This window comes from Heteronotia binoei, chromosome 18 (genome assembly GCF_032191835.1).
Source record: "Heteronotia binoei isolate CCM8104 ecotype False Entrance Well chromosome 18, APGP_CSIRO_Hbin_v1, whole genome shotgun sequence".
Classification (NCBI taxonomy): domain Eukaryota; kingdom Metazoa; phylum Chordata; class Lepidosauria; order Squamata; family Gekkonidae; genus Heteronotia; species Heteronotia binoei.
In genome coordinates, this window is record NC_083240.1 from 10,389,196 (window position 1) to 10,407,954 (window position 18,759).

The 18,759-nt window shown below is 50.1% G+C and overlaps 1 protein-coding gene across 3 annotated transcripts in view; it reads right to left on the bottom strand.

Annotated features, from left to right (window-relative positions):
• Window positions 1-18,759, bottom strand: part of DVL1 (dishevelled segment polarity protein 1) — a 196,933-nt gene that overhangs the window by 156,095 nt on the left and 22,079 nt on the right. The gene's annotated exons all lie outside the window — the stretch shown is intronic.

The following is an 18,759-nucleotide window of genomic DNA, read 5'->3' on the forward strand; positions in this document are numbered from 1 at the left end:
TTTCTGGGTTTCCCCCAGGGCTCTTTTTGTAGCAGGAACTCCTTTGCGCATTAGGCCACACACCCCTGATGCAGCCAATCCTCCAAGAGCTTACAGGGCTCTTAGTACAGGGCCTATGGTAAACTCTTGGAGGACTGGCTACATCGGGGGGGGTGTAGCCCAACAGGCAAAGGAATTCCAACAAAAATGCTCCTGGTTTCCTCTAACTTGGAAATGGAGGAAGACAAAAGGCAGGGTGGCACTCCATGGCATGTGCCCAATCCTCCAACCTGTGGTTTGTTGGAAGATCACCCGAACCGAGCCAGAGAATTCCCTGGCTCATCCTCTCCACGATGAAATTACAGCTAGTCTGTAAGGTCTGAACAGGGATGCGCTTCCTTGGAAGAAGAAAGAAGAAGAAAGAGAAGAAGACTGCAGATTTATACCCCGCCCTTCGCTCTGAATCAGAGACTCAGGGCGGCTTACAATCTCCTATATCTTCTCCCTCCCACAACAGACACCCTGTGAGGTGGGTGGGGCTGAGAGGGCTCTCACAGCAGCTGCCCTTTCAAGGACAACTCCTACAAGAGCTGTGGCTTACCCACAGTCTTTCCAGCAGCTGCAAGTGGAGGAGTGGGGAATCAAACCCGGTTCTCGCAGATAAGAGTCCGCGCACTTAACCACGACACCAAACCAGAGTCCCCAGTTGCCACTGTGTGAACATGCAAAGAAATAGTATCTTCTTTGTCTGCAGGATGACGAGGACCCAATTTTGAATGGGCCTCCTCCCGAAAAGCCCACTCTGCGCAGTCAAAAGATGAGGTTCGTGCAGGGGTTGAACTCGGGGTAAGCATTTAGGCCGCCTTCTCCACACACTGCCACCTTCTGTGCTTGCTCATCAGGCATGTCCTTTTCAATTAAGCAGGAGGCCCAGATGAGCACTGAGTCGCCCTTCCTGAGGACAAGGACTCTTGCGTGGGAAGGGAATGTCTGGAACACTTTGAGATGAGCAAAAGCCACGTTCTCCAACCTCGGAGCCCGACCGTCCGGGCATACCGAACCAATCCCAATTAAAACACATGTCGCTATTGACAATTGGGCACTAGCCCGGACAAACTTCCTTTTGTCCTTTCCTAGGTCGACAATGAAGAAACTGCAAGTGTTCAAGATTTTCTATTCTTTGGCTCCATTATCAAGCAGAAGGGAGGCTGCACTACAGAAATTCGAAGGGGATGGAAACTGGGGAGATGTGAAGGAGCTAGAAAAGGTTCTTAGGTGCAAGAAGAAGATATTGGATATATATCCTGCCCTCCACTCCGAAGAGTCTCAGAGCGGCTCACAATCCACTTTACCTTCCTCCCCCACAACAGACACCCTGTGAGGTAGATGAAGATACTGGATTTATATCCCGCCCTCCACTCCGAAGAGTCTCAGAGCGGCTCACAATCCCCTTTACCTTCCTCCCCCACGACAGACACCCTGTGAGGCAGATGAAGGTATTGGATTTATATCTTGCCCTCCACTCCGAAGAGTCTCAGAGCAGCTCACAATCCCCTTTACCTTCCTCCCCCACAACGGACACCCTGTGAAGTAGATGAAGATACTGGATTTATATCCTGCCCTCCACTCCAAAGAGTCTCAGAGCGGCTCACAATCTCCTTTACCTTCCTCCCCCACAACAGACACCCTGTGAGGTGGGTGGGGCTGGAGAGGGCTCTCACAGCAGCTGCCCTTTCAAGGACAACTCCTAGGAGAGCTCTGGCTGACCCAAGGCCATTCCAGCAGCTGCAATTGGAGGAGTGGGGAATCAAACCCAGTTCTCCCAGATAAGAGTCCGCACACTTAACCACTACACCAAACTGGCTCTCCAGTGCCTCCAATGACAGCTCTGCTGCAAGGAGAGGAGTGGGAATCAAACCCGGTTCTCCCAGATAAGAGTTCATGCACTTAACCACGACACCAAACTGGCTCCCAGGTTTGCGAGGTCTGAGCAAGGCTCTCAAGCACCAGGCATTTTGGAGAGGGGTGATTCGTAAGGTCGCCGAGCAAAGTTCGAGCCCAGCGGCACCTTTAAGACCAACAAAGTTTTATTCTGCTAGTATTTTGCCGGCCTGCAAGGTGCCGCTGGACCCAGGCTTTGTTCAGCTGCTTCTGACCAACACACTGCCATAAGGTGGCAACTGGATTGCCATAAGGCGTGGAAACGACTTGATGGCACTAGACATACACACACTACGACGCAGCCTTTCCGCAACCCCACAGCAACTCTTGTGGGCAGAACATAAAGCCGGGATCATTGATCCAGGTGGTCTCGCAGCCCCCCCCCCGCCCCCATGGACTTGAGCAGGAATCCAAGAAGAACCTCCGCTTTCCCAGAGTGCTCTCCAAAGTCCTGATCTCATTACTGTAAGAAGATATCTGAGACAAGGAATCTGGCAAAGTCAGCTGCCCTCCAAGACCGGCTTAGCACCCCGTTGGCTCACAGTCTGGCCAGAAGGAAGCAGCCGGAGATGCCAACTGCCCTGTACTAAGAGCCCTGTAAGCTCTTGGAGGATTGGCTACATCGGGGGTGTGTGGCCTAATAGGCAAAGGCGTTCCTGCTACAAACCCCCCCCCCCTGCTTTGCACGTCTGCATGCACCATCCCAGGCAAATTAAACCACAGCTCTCCCCCTACAAGGTCTACCCCCGATAAATGGGTGCAGCTCAATTCCAGGCACCCAGAACAGATAACTGTCATGGGTGCTGGGGACCCTGCAGAGGAAGACGAGTCTGCCAAGGAAACTGTACCCCTGCCACCTGCACCAGTGCCCCTGCCTCCTGCTGAAGAAGATCCCAGCCCCCCTGCCTCGCCCTCTCGGGTGGCTCGTGTGCGTGACCGCCTCCGGCAGGACCTCAGGGATCGGAGGAGGGCGGCACGCTCACAAGCAAGACGCTCCCTGAGTCCTGAGTTTTGAGAGGATTCTGGCCCTCCTAAGAGCAAGGATGCTTGAGTTGTAACAGGATCCTGGCTGCCTCCCTGAGCCAGCAATTAGCCCAAATGGGCAACAGCCAGCAGAGGGCTATATAGCTGTGGGCTTTGGGAGGAGGCTTTGTGGAAGCAACTAGTCATCTCCCTGACGTTCTAGCATCCACTCCGGCTTGACTTTGGTTCCTGAATCCCTGACTTTGGCTTTTGACTTCTGGACTCCCTGACCTCGGCTTCTGGACCTCGGACCTGCGATACTTGCACAGCGATTTGGATTTGGCACCTCGGACACTCCTGCTTGCTGGCTACAGACCTCGGACTGCCTCTGGACTTTGCCTGACCCGGCCCCAGCCGTGACAATAACAATCTTTTGTTCCCAACCAATTACCAAACAAATGAGAGAGATGCTTCGCCCTGAAAAGCAATGTGCATTTCGAGCATTGTCTGGGACGGTTGTACAACGCCTTTGCGGAACTCAGGGTGGAGTAGTGAGGTGGTCACGGTTTATCCGCACAACCATCTTGCAAAGTAGGTTGCACTGAGAGATGGGGAAAGGGCCAGGGTCAGACACAGACTTCAGAGCCGAACACAGACTCCAGCAATCCCCTGTTCCGAGTCTGACACTCCCTTCACTGCACTGGCTCAACTCTCAACTATTAACTACTATTAGGATGGACCCCTGGACCTTAGATATGGAAAGGACGCTATAAGAAGAGGAAGAAGAATTGCAGGTTTATACCCCGCCCTTTTCTCTGAATCAGAGACTCAGAACGGTTTGCAATCTCCTGTTATCTTCCTCCCCCACAACGGACACCCTGTGAGGTAGGTGGGGCTGAGAGAGCTCTCACAGAAGCTGCCCTTTCAAGACCCACGGGAGAGCCACTGCCAGTCTGAGTACACAAGACTGACTTTGATGGACCCAGGGTCTGATTCGGTATAAGGCAGCTTCATATGTTCAACTGCTCTGTTAGGAAGATCTTCCTAATGTTTGGTCAAGAACCCTTCTGATTTAATTTCAACTCTTCTGATTTAATTTCAAAAAATTTCAATTTGGGCTAGGTCTCCATATATGTTGCTCTGAGAATCTTAGAGGAAGGGACAACACGCTCACATTTTTTTTTTTTTAGGAAAACAGAACAGAATGTTGTTCAGAAACCTCCCAAAGTGCATATTTCACTTTCTCCCTTCTGCCATGAAAATAAATTGCAGATGCCCATAGTGAAATCTGACCCATCACACCCCTGTGCGAGACCAGGAAGTTCACTGAGCACTGAAGACAAACTTTCACAGCCAGAGAGTTTAACAAGTTTTCTCACATACAAAAGGACAGATCAATTAAATTTTTTAAAAGGTAAAGGTCGTCCCCTGTGCAAGCACCAGTCGTTTCTGACTCTGGGGTGACGTTGCTTTCACGTTTTCGCCACAGACTTTTTACATGGTGGTTTGCCATTGCCTTCCCCAGTCATCTACGCTTTCCCCCCAGCAAGCTGGGGACTCAACCTTAGAAGGATGGAAGGCTGAGTCGATCTTGAGCCGGCTACCTGAACCCAGCTTCCACCGGGATTGAACTCAGGCCATGAGCAGAGCTTAGGACTGCAGTACTGCAGCTTTACCATTCTGCACCATGGAGCTCTTCAATTAAATTAAATTCTCCCTATCCTTCCAAAGAACCTTTGCACGGAACTAAAGAAAAGGGACAGGAACTCTCTTCTTGATCATTTCCACCATGACAGCGTCAGGAGCTCTACAAAGGCAGAAAAACAGGTTTATTAAGGCCAGAAGAAGTCACTGATAGAAGGACGAGGGGGGGAAAGACAATCCCTGAGAGAGAAAGGAGAGAGGAACGAGGCAGACAGCTGGCTGTAACGTTTCAATCACTCCTCGGCACAGTTGAATGGGCCGGGTAGAAAGCCATCTGATTTCAAGAGCGACACAACACTGTCTCCTCGCCCGTCCCCTCTCTCGGAAAAAGAGAGCCAACCACGCCTCCACACGCCCCCGAGCTCCCCATCCATCAAGGAACAGCCTGCTCAAGCAAACTGCAATAACTCAATCAATACCAATTCTGTCACAAGGCACAATCTGAAAGGTTTTCAAGCGCTGAGTTTGAGCGACGGCTGGCAGCGGCAGAAATCCATTATAGCCAGACTTCTTGCCTGGCTTTGACGAGAGAGGGGTCGTGTTTGCTGTCAGACCACCCGTAACGGGCCCAAAGGCGCCTGAATGGTCACAGGCCTTTCCCAAGGAAACTGGCATGTGTTATAAACTTCAGGTTGAGATTTTGAGCGCATGTGCGTGAAGAAGAAGAAGAAGAAGAAGAAGAAGAAGAAGAAGAAGAAGAAGAAGAAGAAGAAGAAGAAGAAGAAGAAGATGATATTGGATTTATATCCCGCCCTTCACTCCGAAGAGTCTCAGAGCGGCTCACAATCTCCTTTATCTTCCTCCCCCACAACAGACACCCTGTGAGGTAGATGAAGATACTGGATTTATATCCCGCCCTCCACTCCGAAGAGTCTCAGAGCGGCTCACAATCTCCTTTACCTTCCTCCCCCACAACAGACACCCTGTGAGGTAGATGAAGATACTGGATTTATATCCCGCCCTCCACTCCGAAGAGTCTCAGAGCGGCTCACAATCTCCTTTACCTTCCTCCCCCACAACAGACACCCTGTGAGGTAGATGAAGATACTGGATTTATATCCCGCCCTCCACTCCGGAGAGTCTCAGAGCGGCTCACAATCTCCTTTACCTTCCTCCCCCACAACAGACACCCTGTGAGGTGGGTGGGGCTGGAGAGGGCTCTCACAGCAGCTGCCCTTTCAAGGACAACCTCTGCCAGAGCTATGGCTGACCCAAGGCCATGCTAGCAGGTGCAAGTGGAGGAGTGGGGGAATCAAACCCAGTTCTCCCAGATAAGAGACTGCACATTTAACCACTACACCAAACTGAAGGGAAGAAGATATTGGGTTTATATCCTACACAGGCCTTGAATTCAGCAGAAGCTCACAGCAGCACAGCTCCTGAACCTTTCTGACTGTTCCCCCTTCTTCTCCTCACCTTGTCCATTGAATAGTAGGTGCCGCTGCATAACAATGCCTGGATGAGCTCCACCACCTATTTTTCTACAAAGTGACCCCTGATCCTGCCCTATACTATGAATCTCAGAGTCTAAGAGCAGCTCACGGTCTCCTTTGCCTCCCCCACCCCCACAACAGAACCCCTGTGAGGTGGGTGAGGCTGAGAGATCTCTTACAGCAGCTGCCCTTTCAAGGACAACTCCTACGAGAGCTATGGATGACTCAAAGCCATTCCAGCAGGTGCAAGTGGAGGAGTGGGGAATAAAACCCAGTTCTCCCAGATAAGAGTCCGAGCACTTAACCACTATGCCAAAATGGGATTGTGCCAAGGGCGTAACTGACTCCAAACGATAGCCGGTCTCTGAGAAGCTTGCAAGAAAGGCCAAAAAAAAAAAGAAAAGGCAGATGGCTTTCTGCTGTTCCCTCCTCCAACATCCAGACTTCAGAGGTATAAGACTTCCAAACTTCAAGGTTCTCTTCTGGGCTATCCTTGGCCAAGAGACCTGCCCACTCTTTGCCTCTCTCAGGTGTGCGTAATATCTGCTCACCTGGATCAGATCAGTCTAGTACAGGGGTGGCCAAACTTGCACAACGTAAGAGACACATAGAATAAATGTCAGATGTTTGAGAGCTGCAAGACATGAACATCAGACGTTTGAGAGAAGGAAGGAAGGAAGGAAGGAAGGAAGGAAGGAAGGAAGGAAGGAAGGAAGGAAGGAAGGAAGGAAGGAAGGAAGGAAGGAAGGAAGGAAGGAAGGAAGGAAGGAAGGAAGGAAGGAAAATATATGCGGGAGGGAGGAAGATGTGTAAGAAAGGAAGGCAAATAGATGGGGGGAGAGGGAGAGGTGGAAAGAAAGCAACTTTAACCTTAAATGCATTCTCCAAGTCACCAGCTGGCTTGACTTGGAGAAGTGATTTAAAGAGACAAATGCCTTCTCCATCCCGGTCACTGGAGCAGTGGGGTCTTCGAGAGCCACACAATACGTATGAAAGAGCCACATGTGGCTCCTGAGCCACAGTTTGGCCACCCCTGGTCTAGTATAGCGACAGCCAGCCAGACGCCCCCAGGAGGCTTAAGTAAAGCACAGAGGCAATAATTCTGCTAAACTGGGTGGTTAGTCCGGTATCCCATCTCAAACTTTGCAGAGTGTACCTCGGCTACACGCAGTGGGGTGCGCTGGCAGAGTTACGAAGTTACACAGAGCTGCTTTTCAGTTTCAAGACTAGCGATAGTCCTTTTATTTAGGAACTACATTCTAGATAGAGAAGTTTAAGAGACAGAGACAGAAGCGATCTAAACCACCTTGGATGGATGCAGAGGGGGACCCGGCATCCACCGCGCCAAAGAAGAGAGCGGCGTGCTCCTTCTCCGTCATGTGCAAGAGAAGAGAGAGAGAAGGAAGGAAGGAAGGAAGGAAGGAAGGAAGGAAGGAAGGAAGGAAGGAAGGAAGGAAGGAAGGAAGGAAGGAAGGAAGGAAGGAAGGAAGGAAGGAAGGAAGGAAGGAAGGAAAATAGAGGGGAGGAGGAAAAAAGAGGTAGAAAGAAAGCAACTTTCACTTTAAATGCCTTCCCCAAGCTGGGCAAGGGGGTGGTAGGGGCTTCAAAAGCCACACAATGTGTGTGAAAGGACCACATGTGGCCCCCAAGCCAGAGTTTGGCCACCCTGATCTAGGCCTTCTTTTCCAACCCCCACCCCCACTGGATATGAAACCAGCCACCCCAATCCTAGAAAGTGTTCCCTCTAAGCTGAGTTAGCTTTTTTTAGCCTCCGGTTCATTTTTGACTTAGCTCAGGAACAACTGGCCCCAGCACGAACTAAATTATGCAGTAGCCAAACCACTTGGCTCATGACTTTAATGCCAGTAGGTCACAAAGTAAAATTATTGCTTACAAGACTCCACAGCTTAGAGGAAGCACTGCCGGATACCCATCTACATTCATAGGTATGGTTTTGGCTAATGAGCTCTTCTTTCTGCTCCCTCCTGTCGCTTACTCACGCAATTCCAATGCACCCTGCACCCATAGCTCTTCTCACGCACGGCACCCACAAACTGCTGTCTAAAAACTAACCAAGGCTTTGACAGCGGAGACCGCTCCCTGCTTTCCAGAGCCCCTGGTTACCAACAACATAAAGTACCCTCTACAGACTTTGCTTCTATTGACAGCGTTCCCTCCCAGCTCTTGAGCAGCTAAGAATGCTCATCGACATTCCGTAACGTCTTTGTAACAGAACTAACAGGTAGGGATGGTTTGTCTTAAAAAAACAAAAACCCAGACGAACCAGAGGTTCTCAAAGCCGAAGGTTCTTTCTTTCATATGTGGTGGACTTGTGAAAAAGCGAAAGAGTATTGGAAGATGATACAACAAGAAATCTCCAAAATTTTGGGTTATGATTTTAAGAAAACTGCAGAGACTTTTTTGCTTGGATTACAATTAGAAAAATTTCCAAAGGAAGACAGGACTTTAATTTGGTGCTTGCTCTCAGCTGCTAGGACATTGTATGCGCAGCTGTGGAAACAGGGAAAAAATACCAGAGAAATGGGACTGGATTGTGAAAGTTTTATCGTGGAGTGAGATGGACAAATTAACTAAAACTTTAAGAGACTATGATTTAGATACATTCAAAAAGGAGTGGAAGAAATTTAAAGGATATATGGAGAAAGAGTGGAATGTAAAAAGACATTGGACAATTTTTTAATATTAATGAGAAAAGGAAAGTATTGAACTTTGATTGGTTAGTGGTACCTTATAATAGAATTTAAATTTATAACTTCAGGGAAGTCAAATATTGGCGGGACGGGGGGGGGGGGTTTGAAATATCATATGGGTTAGTATAGAAAAGAGACAATTAAATATTGTAACCATATGTTATTAATAAATTGTTAAAACTCAAAGCCAACAAAGCTTCTGAAACTGGATTCCATATCTTCCTAGGTCTCCATAGGGTTGCCAGCTCCAGGTTGGGAAATTCCTGGAGATTTTTTTGGGGGGATGAAGCCTGGGGAGAGCGGGGTTTGGGGAGGGGAGGGACATCAGTGGGGCAGCCATTTTTTCTCCAGGAGAACGGATCTCTGTAGCCTGGAGAGCAGCTATAATTCTAGGTGATCTCCAGCCACCTCCTGGTGGTTGGCAACCCTGCCTCCGCATGCTCAGCACGTTTTGTTCCCAACACCTCCTCCCCAACTGAGGACTGGTCCTGGGACCTTCCGCAGGCAAACCTGAACTCTACGACTGAACCACAGTTGCATTTATTTACCACTTCTCCCCTACAAAGAGCCCCATGGCGCAGAGCGGTAAAGCTGCAGTACTGCAGTCGGAGCCCTCTGCTCACGACCTGAGTTCGATCCCGGCGGAAGCTGGGTTCAGGTAGCCGGCTCGAGGTCGACTCAGCCTTCCATCCTTCTGAGGTCGGTAAAATCAGTACTCAGCTTGCTGGGGGGGAAGGCAATGGCAAACCACCCCGTAAAAAGTCTGCCGTGAAAACGCTGTGAAAGCAACGTCACCCCAAAGTCGAAAACGACTGGTGCTTGCACAGGGGACAACCTTTACCTTTTTCTCCCCTACAGCCTGGACTTCATCCTGACAAGCTAGTTTTCTGCAGGAAGGGCGGGGCTTTTTTTTATAGCAGGAACTCCCTTTGCATATTAGGCCACACCATCCCTGACGTAGCCAATCCTCCTGGAGCTTGCAGTAGGCCCTGCACTAAGAGCTCTGTAAACTCTTGGAGGACTGGCTACACCAGAGGTGTGTGGCCTAATATGCAAAGGAGTTCCTGCTAGCAAAAAAAAGCCCTGAGGAAGAGTGCAAGACTTAAGTCCACTCGCAGCCTCTTCTCACTTTCAGATCATGAGGGATGGGCCAAGCGGTGGACAGTATGGAAAGAGAGAAGAACGCATTCTCTCAAGTGAGCGGAAGAGATCTGTAATGCCTGGGGGAGCACAGACAATCCCCCCCCCCCCGAGGCAAAGCTTGCATCCAAGAGCTGCTCCCAGGTCTTGATTAGCTCCTGAAATGTTTGTTGAACAAGCCCGGCTAGGTGGTCCAACACTCCCACCATGGAAATGCCAATAATTCCTCCCCAGGCCCTCCTCTTTCCAAACTCCTCCCTGGAGTTTTCTTCCACCTTCTCCATCCGCCTACAAGCCCGGCTCTCAAGAGCTCTCTTTGGGTATTCTACGGTCAGAGACGCAACGGCGGGAGGTCACGGCCTCCATCTTCTTCCAGGGCGCCCACATGCGTAAAAAGATGCACGTTTACCCTTGCACACGAGTAGCAGGAGACATGAAGTTCAATGCAGTTACCGTTGGGGAAAGGGCCACGCTCCTTCCCGGAGGTCAGCGCTGGGAGCCAGCTGCCCATTTGGACAGCAGCTTCCTTTCTAGGGTTGCCAGCCTCCAGGTGGGGGAATGACAACTCCTGGAATGACAACTGATCGCCAGGTGACATGGTGGTGGAAAGTGTAGTCAAGTCACGGCTGACTTACAGGGACTTGGACAAACATCTGGAGCAGAGGTCCATCAGTGGCTATTAGCCACAGCGTATTGATGGCACTCTCAGTCTGGGGCAGTGATGCTCTGTATCCTTGGGTGACTGGGAGGGGGACAGTGGGAGGGCCTCTAGCGTCCTGGCCCCACTGATGGACCTCCTGATGGCCACTGAGCGACACAGAGTGTTGGACTGGATGGACCATTGGCCTGATCCAACATGGCTTCTCTTATGTTCTTATGACTCCTGGGCTGCATTCACATTGCACTAAATCATGTGTTTTGCAACTGGATTTTTACTGTGTAACAACCACAAAAAATCCAGTTGCAAAAGGCAGCATTTAGCGCAGTGTGAACACACCCCTGGTGGGAAGAGACGTTCAGAGGTGGTTTTGCCATCACCTGCCTCCACGTAGCAACCCTGGACTTCCTTGGTGGTAGGGTTGTCAATCTCCAATTGAGGGTAGGGGATCCCCCAGTTTGGAGGCCCTCCCCTCACTTCAGGGTCATCAGAAAGCGGGGGGGGGGGGAATCTCTGCTGGGCACTCCATTATATACCCTACGGAGACCGATTCCCATAGGGTATAATGGAGAACTGATCTGTGGATATCTGGGGCTCCGGGGAGGTTGTTTTTCGAGGCAGAGACACCAAATTTTCTGCATAGCATCTAGAGCCTCTCCTCATAATACCCCCCAAGTTTCAAAAAGATTGGACCAGGGGGTCCAATTCTATGAGCCCCAAAAGAAGGTGCCCCTATTTTTTATTATTCTTTATTATAACGGAGAAAAGGCAGTTAAAAGCAGTGTAGTCCCTTTAAATGCAATGGCCAGAACTCCTCTGAATATTAGGCCACACACCCCTGGATATCATTCCGGAGAAAAGCAGGAGATACGTCTTTTAGATAAGCTACGTGACTCACAAACGGGTTAATATAGTTGTACTGGTTTGGGTAAGCCAAGGAGATCTCAGCACCCTTTTCATCGGCCAAAAAGGTTCGGTAGGAGAATACCTGCCTGGCACACAGAAGGTCCCCGGTTCAATCCCTGGCACCTCCAACTAAAAGAGTAAGGTGGTAGGGGACAGAAAGACCTTTGCCTGGGACCCTGGAGAGCGGCTGTGAGTCTGAGCAGACAATGCTGACCTTCAGGGCTTTTTTTGTAGCAGGAACTCCTTTGCGTATTAGGCCACACACCCCTGATGTAGCCAATCCTCCTGGAGCTTACAGTAGCCCCGTACTAAGAGCCCTGTAAGCTCTTGGAGGATTGGCTACATCAGGGGTGTGTGGCCTAATAGGCAAAGGAGTTCCTGCTACAAAAAAAAGCCCTGATTCTACTTCACCTGGAGAAAAAAATGGCTACTTTGAAAGGTGGATTGTGCGGCATTCTACCCTACCAAAATCTCCTCACCCCCCTCCCTTGGATCAGGCTCCTCCTTCAAATTTCCAAACCCAGTGTTGGCAACCCTACAGGGACTATTTCCCTCACCCCCAAAATATATATATATACAAGAAATATGAACATGTCCAATGGGTTATTTAATTAAAATGTCTCTGGCCCACATCTCTGCATACGCGCCAAGCCCGCCGTTAAAAACAGGAACGCAAATCAACAAATTAAAAGGAGACGAAGCAATAAACTCATCCATAAAACCAGCGAATCAAGCCAGACAAATCTTATCACAATGCCCATTGCAATAAAATCGACAAGAACCGCCCAAGCAAGACAATAAACAGGCACACACCCCAGAAAATTAAAAATCAAATTAATATTTGTCTTTTAAAAGCCTGTGAAAATAAAAACCACACCGTGCCTAAAGCTTTAGGCTGCCGCGTGCGTAGAGGGCCGTCGGAGACAAACAGAGGAGGAGGGTTTGGTTATGTCTGTCTCTGAGGAGCAGCCTCAGCCTTCCTTGGTGGTCTCCCATCCAAATACTAGTCAAGGCTGACCCTGCTTAGCTTAGCTTCTTAGTCTAAGAAGATCAGCCTAGCCCGGACCATCCAGGTCAGGATGTAAGAATGTAAGAACAAAAGAGAAGCCATGTTGGATCAGGTCAATGGTTCATCCAGTCCAACACTCTGTGTCACACAAGAACATAAGAGAAGCCATGTTGGATCAAGTCAATGGTTCATCCAGTCCAACACTCTGAGTCACACAGTGGCCAAAACCCAGGTGCCATCAGGAGGTCCACCAGCACGGCCAGTATTCCAGCAGCCCTGCCACTGTTGCGCACCCCAAGCACAACGAATAGAGCACCACTGTCCCAGACATAAGAGAAGCCATGTTGGATCAGGCCAATGGTTCATCCAGTCCAACACTCTGAGTCACACAGTGGCCAAAACCCAAGTGCCATTAGGAGGTCCACCAGCATGGCCAGTATTCCAGCAGCCCTGCCACTGTTACACCCCCAAGAACTACAAATAGAGCATCACTCTCCCAGACGTAAGAACGTAAGAGAAGCCATGTTGGATCAGGCCAATGGCCTATCCAGTCCAACACTCTGTGTCACACAGTGGCCAAAACCACACTGGCCAAAACCTTCAGGAGGTCCACCAGCGGGGCCAGGACTCCAGAAGCCCTCCCCCACTGTTTTCCCCCACTAGCAACAAGAATAAGAACATAAGAGAAGCCATGCTGGATCAGGCCAATGGCCCATCCAGTCCAACACAGTGGCCAAAAAAACCCAGGTGTCATCAGGAGGTCCACCAGCACAGCCAGTATTCCAGCAGCCCTGCCACTGTTGCCCACCCCAAGCACTACAAATAGAGCATCACTGTCCTAAACATAAGAGAAGCCATGTTGGATCAGGCCAATGGCCCATCCAGTCCAACACTCTGTGCCACACAGTGGCCAAAAAAACCAGGTGTCATCAGGAGGTCCAACAGTGGGGCCAGGACACTAGAAGCCCTCCCATTGCCCCCCCACAAAGCACCAAGAATACAGAGCATCACTGCCCCAGACATAAGAACATAAGAGAAGCCATGTTGGATCAGGCCAATGGCCTATCCAGTCCAACACTCTGTCACACAGTGGCCAAAACCACACTGGCCAAAACCATCAGGAAGTCCACCAGCAGGGCCAGGACTCCAGAAGCCCTCCCCCACTGTTGTCCCCCTCCAGCAACAAGAATAAGAACATAAGAGAAGCCATGTTGGATCAAGCCAATGTCCCATCCATTCCAACACTCTGTGCCACACAGTGGCCAAAACAAACGGGTGTCATCAGGTGGTCCACCAGTGGAGCCAGGACACTAGAAGCCCTCCCATTGCCCGCCCCCCACAAGCACCAAGAATACAGAACATCACTGCCCTGGACAGAGTTCTGACAATACGCTGTGGCTAATAGCCACTGATGGACCTCTGCTCCATATGCTTATCCAATAGAGAGCATCACTGTCCCAGACAAGGGTGCTCCATCTACACCTTGAGGCTAATAGCCACTGAGAGACTTCCGCTCTGTATGTTTATCCAATCCCCTCTTGAAGCGGTTTAGGCTTGTAGCTGGCACCATTTCCTGCAGCGGTGAATTCCACATGTTAATTAAGAACATAAGAAGAATCCTGCTGGATCAGACAAAAGACATATGGAGGTGGTTTGCCACTGCCTGCCTCTGAATAAAGACCCTGGACTTCCTCGGTGGTCTCCCATCCAAGTGCTAACCAGAACCAACCCTACTTGAGCTTCAGAGATAAGATCAGGCTAGCCTGGGCCCTCAACTTACTGTCTCCCTGAAACAAAGGACCTATGCCCTACTAAGACCTACGACCTATGATCTACGCCCTTCCAAGGTTCAAGAAAATCCTGGGACCTCCCAGGTCAAAATGCACCCCTCTGTAACTACTACACCATCCTGCCTCTCAGAATAAAGGCCTTCTATCCTCTGTTTTTCTCTGCAGTGTTCAAAGCTGGATTTCCTAGCTTCCAACGGCCATCAGTAAGATTATAAACGGGAGGCAGCAGACATTCCTTCATTTTTCCCGGTTCCGGTTCTAGGTAGACTGCTCAAGAACATGAAGGTTAAGAACATAACAGAAGCCCTGTTGGATCAGGCCAATGGCCCATCCATTCCAACAGAGTCACACAGCGGCCAAAACCCCCCCAAGTGCTATCAGGAGGTCCATCAGTGGGGCCAGGACACTAGAAGCACTCCCACTGTTGCCCCTCCCAAGCACCAAGAATACAGAGCATCACTTCCCCAGATATAAGAACATAAGAGAAACCCTGCTGGATCAGGCCAATGGCCCATCCAGTCCAACTCTGTATCACACAATGGCCAAAACCCAAGTGCCATCAGGAGGTCCATCAGTGGGGCCAGGACACTAGAAGCCCTCCCACTGTTGCCCCTCTCAAGAACCAAGAATACAGAGCATCACTTCCCCAGACAGAGAGTTCTATCTATACCCTGTGGCTAATAGCCACTGATGGACCTCTGCTCCAGATGTTGATCCAATCCCCTCTTGAAGCTGTCTGTAAGAACATAAGAATGGAACATAAGGTCCCATTCTTCATCATCACAACTAATTCACACTAAGCAGCCTGATAGCCCAGCCAACCCCGATCTCATCAGAACTTGGAAACAAAGTCATGGTTAGTATCTGGGATGGGAGACCACCAAGGAAGGTTGGGGTTGCTATGCAGAAGAAGGCAAAGGCAAACCTCCTATGTTCATCTCTCGCCTTCAAAAACCCCACGGGATCACCATAGATCTAGAGGAGTAAGCCGTGTTAGTCTGTTGCTGCAAAATAGCAAAGAGTCCAGTAGCAACTTTAAGACAAACAAATTTTATTTGTAGCATAAGCTTTCCGTCAGATGCTGACAAAGAGAGCTGTGTTGCTCAAAAGCTTATGCTACAATAAAATGTGTTCATCTTAAAGGCGCTACTGGTCTCTTTACTGCTATGGGATCACCGTGAGTCAGTTGCGACCGGAAGCACAATTATTAATTCACACTGCACATTTCAACGCAGCACTTAAACTGCAGATGGGGGTCTGCAGTGGAAAGGCCAGAAGTAGCCCTGCAGCCCTCTGATTTTCCTGGGTCCAATTTCAGATACACTGCTCTGGAAGATGGAGGTTCCATCCTGAGTTATCGCAGTCAACGGGAACATAAGAAGCTCCTTGTCACATGAGAACAGATAGGATGATGATGATATTGGATTTACATTCCGCCCTCCACTCCGAATCTCAGAGTGGCTCACGATCTCCTTAATCTTCCTCCCCCCACAACATACACCCTGTCAGGTGGGTGGGGCTGAGAGAGCTCTCCCAGAACAGAAGCTGCCCTTTTAGGGACGACTCCTGCGAAGGCTATGGCTGACCCAAGGCCATTCCAGCAGCTGCAAGTGGAGGAGTGGGGAATCAAACCCAGTTCTCCCAGAAAAGAGCCCACACACTTAACCACTACACCAAACTGGCTCTCTGTCTAGTCCAGCGTCTAGTTCCCCTCAGTTAGGTAACCCGATGCCTCCAGGGACTCCAGAGCTTACCACAAGGGCAACCGTGCAACTCTATTATTTGCCTCCCTGCCACTGGACTTCTGAGATAATACTGCCTCTGCACACTGAAGTTCCACTTAGCCTCTGCTGTGGCTCGGGGTCATTCATACAACCAGGGGTGGAGTTCTAGCAGGAACTCCTTTGCATATTAGGCCGCACACCCCTGATGCAGCCAATCCTCCAAGAGCTTACAAGGCTCTTTTTTTGTAAGCTCTTGGAGGATTGGCTACATCGGTGGGGGGTGGCCTAATATGCAAAGGAGCTCCTGCTAGAATCCCACCCCTGAATACGACACAGGTCCGCTCTCACTAGCTCTAAAAAGGAGCACATTGTGTTTGCATTCCTCCTGCAGGGAATGGCTCGGCGCCACGCTCCGGGGCGTTGCGTCCGCGGGCAGATGTGTCCAACAGCCTCCATCTGGAGGAAGGAGATTATCCAAAGTGGATTGGGAGAGCTTTAGCAAGTTTCCAAACGAGATCTGAAGGTGGAGGAAATCTCTCTAGTGAGGGGCGGGGGGCACACAGTCGTGACAGAAGGGAGAGGATTTTTGCTCTCGAGAAGGACACGCAAAAAGCTGACTGAAGCAGGAAGGCCGTGCAAAGCCACACTTGCTTCTTCCCACTCCCAATCAGCTGCCCGGCGGGGAGAAGCTCCGCCCCCACAGCCCCCATGTGCCTTTCCACCTCCAGAGGCTTCAGACTCCGCTTGGAATTGCAAAGGCTTCCTCTTAGGATAGTTGAAGAAGTTGGAAGTTCAGCAACTCATGAGTAGAGATGCCAATCCCTCACTTCATAGTCGTCAGAAACGGGGGTGGGGGGGTGGGAGGAGGGGGAGGGAAATGTCTGCTGGGCACTTCGTTATTCCCTATGGAGATCAATTCTCATAGGATATAATGGGGAACTGATATGGAGGTATCTGGGGCTTTGGAGGGGCTGTTTTTTGAGGTAGAGGCGCCAACTTTTCAGCATAGCATCTGATGACTCTCCTCAAAATGCTCTCCAAGTTTCAAAACGATTGGACCAGGGGGTCCAATTCTATGAGCCCCGAAAGAAGGTGCCCCTACCCTTCATTATTTCTAAGGTAGGGAAGGCATTTAAAAGGTGTGCGGTTCCTTTAAATGTGATAGCCAGAACTCTCTTTGGAGTTCAATTGTGCTTGTCACAACTTTGCTCATGGCTCCACCCACAAAGTCTCCTGGGTCCACCCCCAAAGCCCCCAGATATTTCTTGAATTGGACTTGGCAACTCTAAGTGACATGCAGGGCTGTGAGGGGATCTGTAGCCAGACACTCCCGAAATCTGCTCCATTGGGCTGCACGGGGCGTTGTGATGCGCTAAGTGCTCTCGATCTCAGGAGAAACAAAGACGAGGAGAATAAACCCAAGGATGTAACCCTTGTTCTGCCCACGTAACATTCATGCCCAGAGTTCGGAGATGGTGCAGCAGAGAGCAGACTTCTAGACAGCAGAAGGGGGAACCATGGTCTGCTTTAAAAGGACAACAAGCCTGCAAGCAGAACACCAGCTCAGCAAAGTGCAGGCTTCGGTGTGGGGGGAGTGCATTATTTTGTGCATTAAGAGAAGGAAGGGATCCACTTTGGGAGGAAGGGAGGGATAGAAATGAAGTCAGTAAATAACAAACAGATACAGCCCAGGAGTCAATAGAATCCAGCGGTGTTGAACTCATTTGTTCTGAGGGCCGGATCTGACACAAACGAGACCTTGTTGGGCAAGCCATGTTGGGCTGGGTCATGTGTGTACCTATTTTAAGATTAGGGAGCAGAGATATAAACTTTATACAAACACAAAGATTTTAAAAAAAACTTTAAATAAAACATGCTTAAAACATTAGCACTTGGTCTGAATGGTGCTTTCTTTGCATCTCTCCCATGGGATCCAGGGAACTGGGCAAAGGAAGCTCTGGCTCTCTCCTTCCTGGAAGGGAAGGAGCCTCAGCCAACAGAAGGAAGAGAGGCTGGGCTCAGTAGCTCTGTTGCGGGATTGAGAGAGCCTGGCAAAGCAAGCTCTCCCTACCCCCTTCCTCTCCAAGGGAGGAGCCTCAGCCAATGGAGAAAATAAGAGGCTTTGCTCCATAGCGCCTCTGTAATTGAGTAAGCCTGGCAAAGCAAGCTGTGATGCAGAAGGAAGCAAGAGAGAGGGAGAAGGCAGCAGATGAGAGGAGCCCTCCAGGGGCCTGGTTTGGCCCCTGGGCCGTATGTTTGATAACCCCCGCAATAGACCCTTGGTCTGATCCAGCAAAGTGGGTTTTTAAAACTCTTCGCATAACCATCCTTTTGATCCTGCGTTAAGCAGGGGGCTGGACCAGATGGCCTGTATGGCTCCTTCCAACTCTGTGATTCTATGATTTAATATCATTTTCCAAAATAATAATAATAATAATGTGTGCTGGAAGCAATCAACTCCCCCCGCCCTCCAGCACCGCCATGGGCTGACCCAAAATTCAACTCAAAAGTATAGGAAACTGCCATTGGGTAATCAAGTCCACTTCCCCTAGATACTGGCCAGGCTCCAGCTGCTAGGCCCACGCCCTCCTGCCCCCTCATTCGCAGCCGGGAAGAGACCCAACCCTGCACATTTTGTTTTCCAGCGGCAGGATTATTTATGACCAACTTTGGGTTATTGTTGCAGGAGGATCCAGGAAAAAGCCACAACCCGATGAGAACACGCACTCTGCTAGGGAGTCAGATCCGGATGCCCGCCTCTCTGGAAGGCTCAGCTTCCAAAAAGGAAAAAAAAAGAGAAA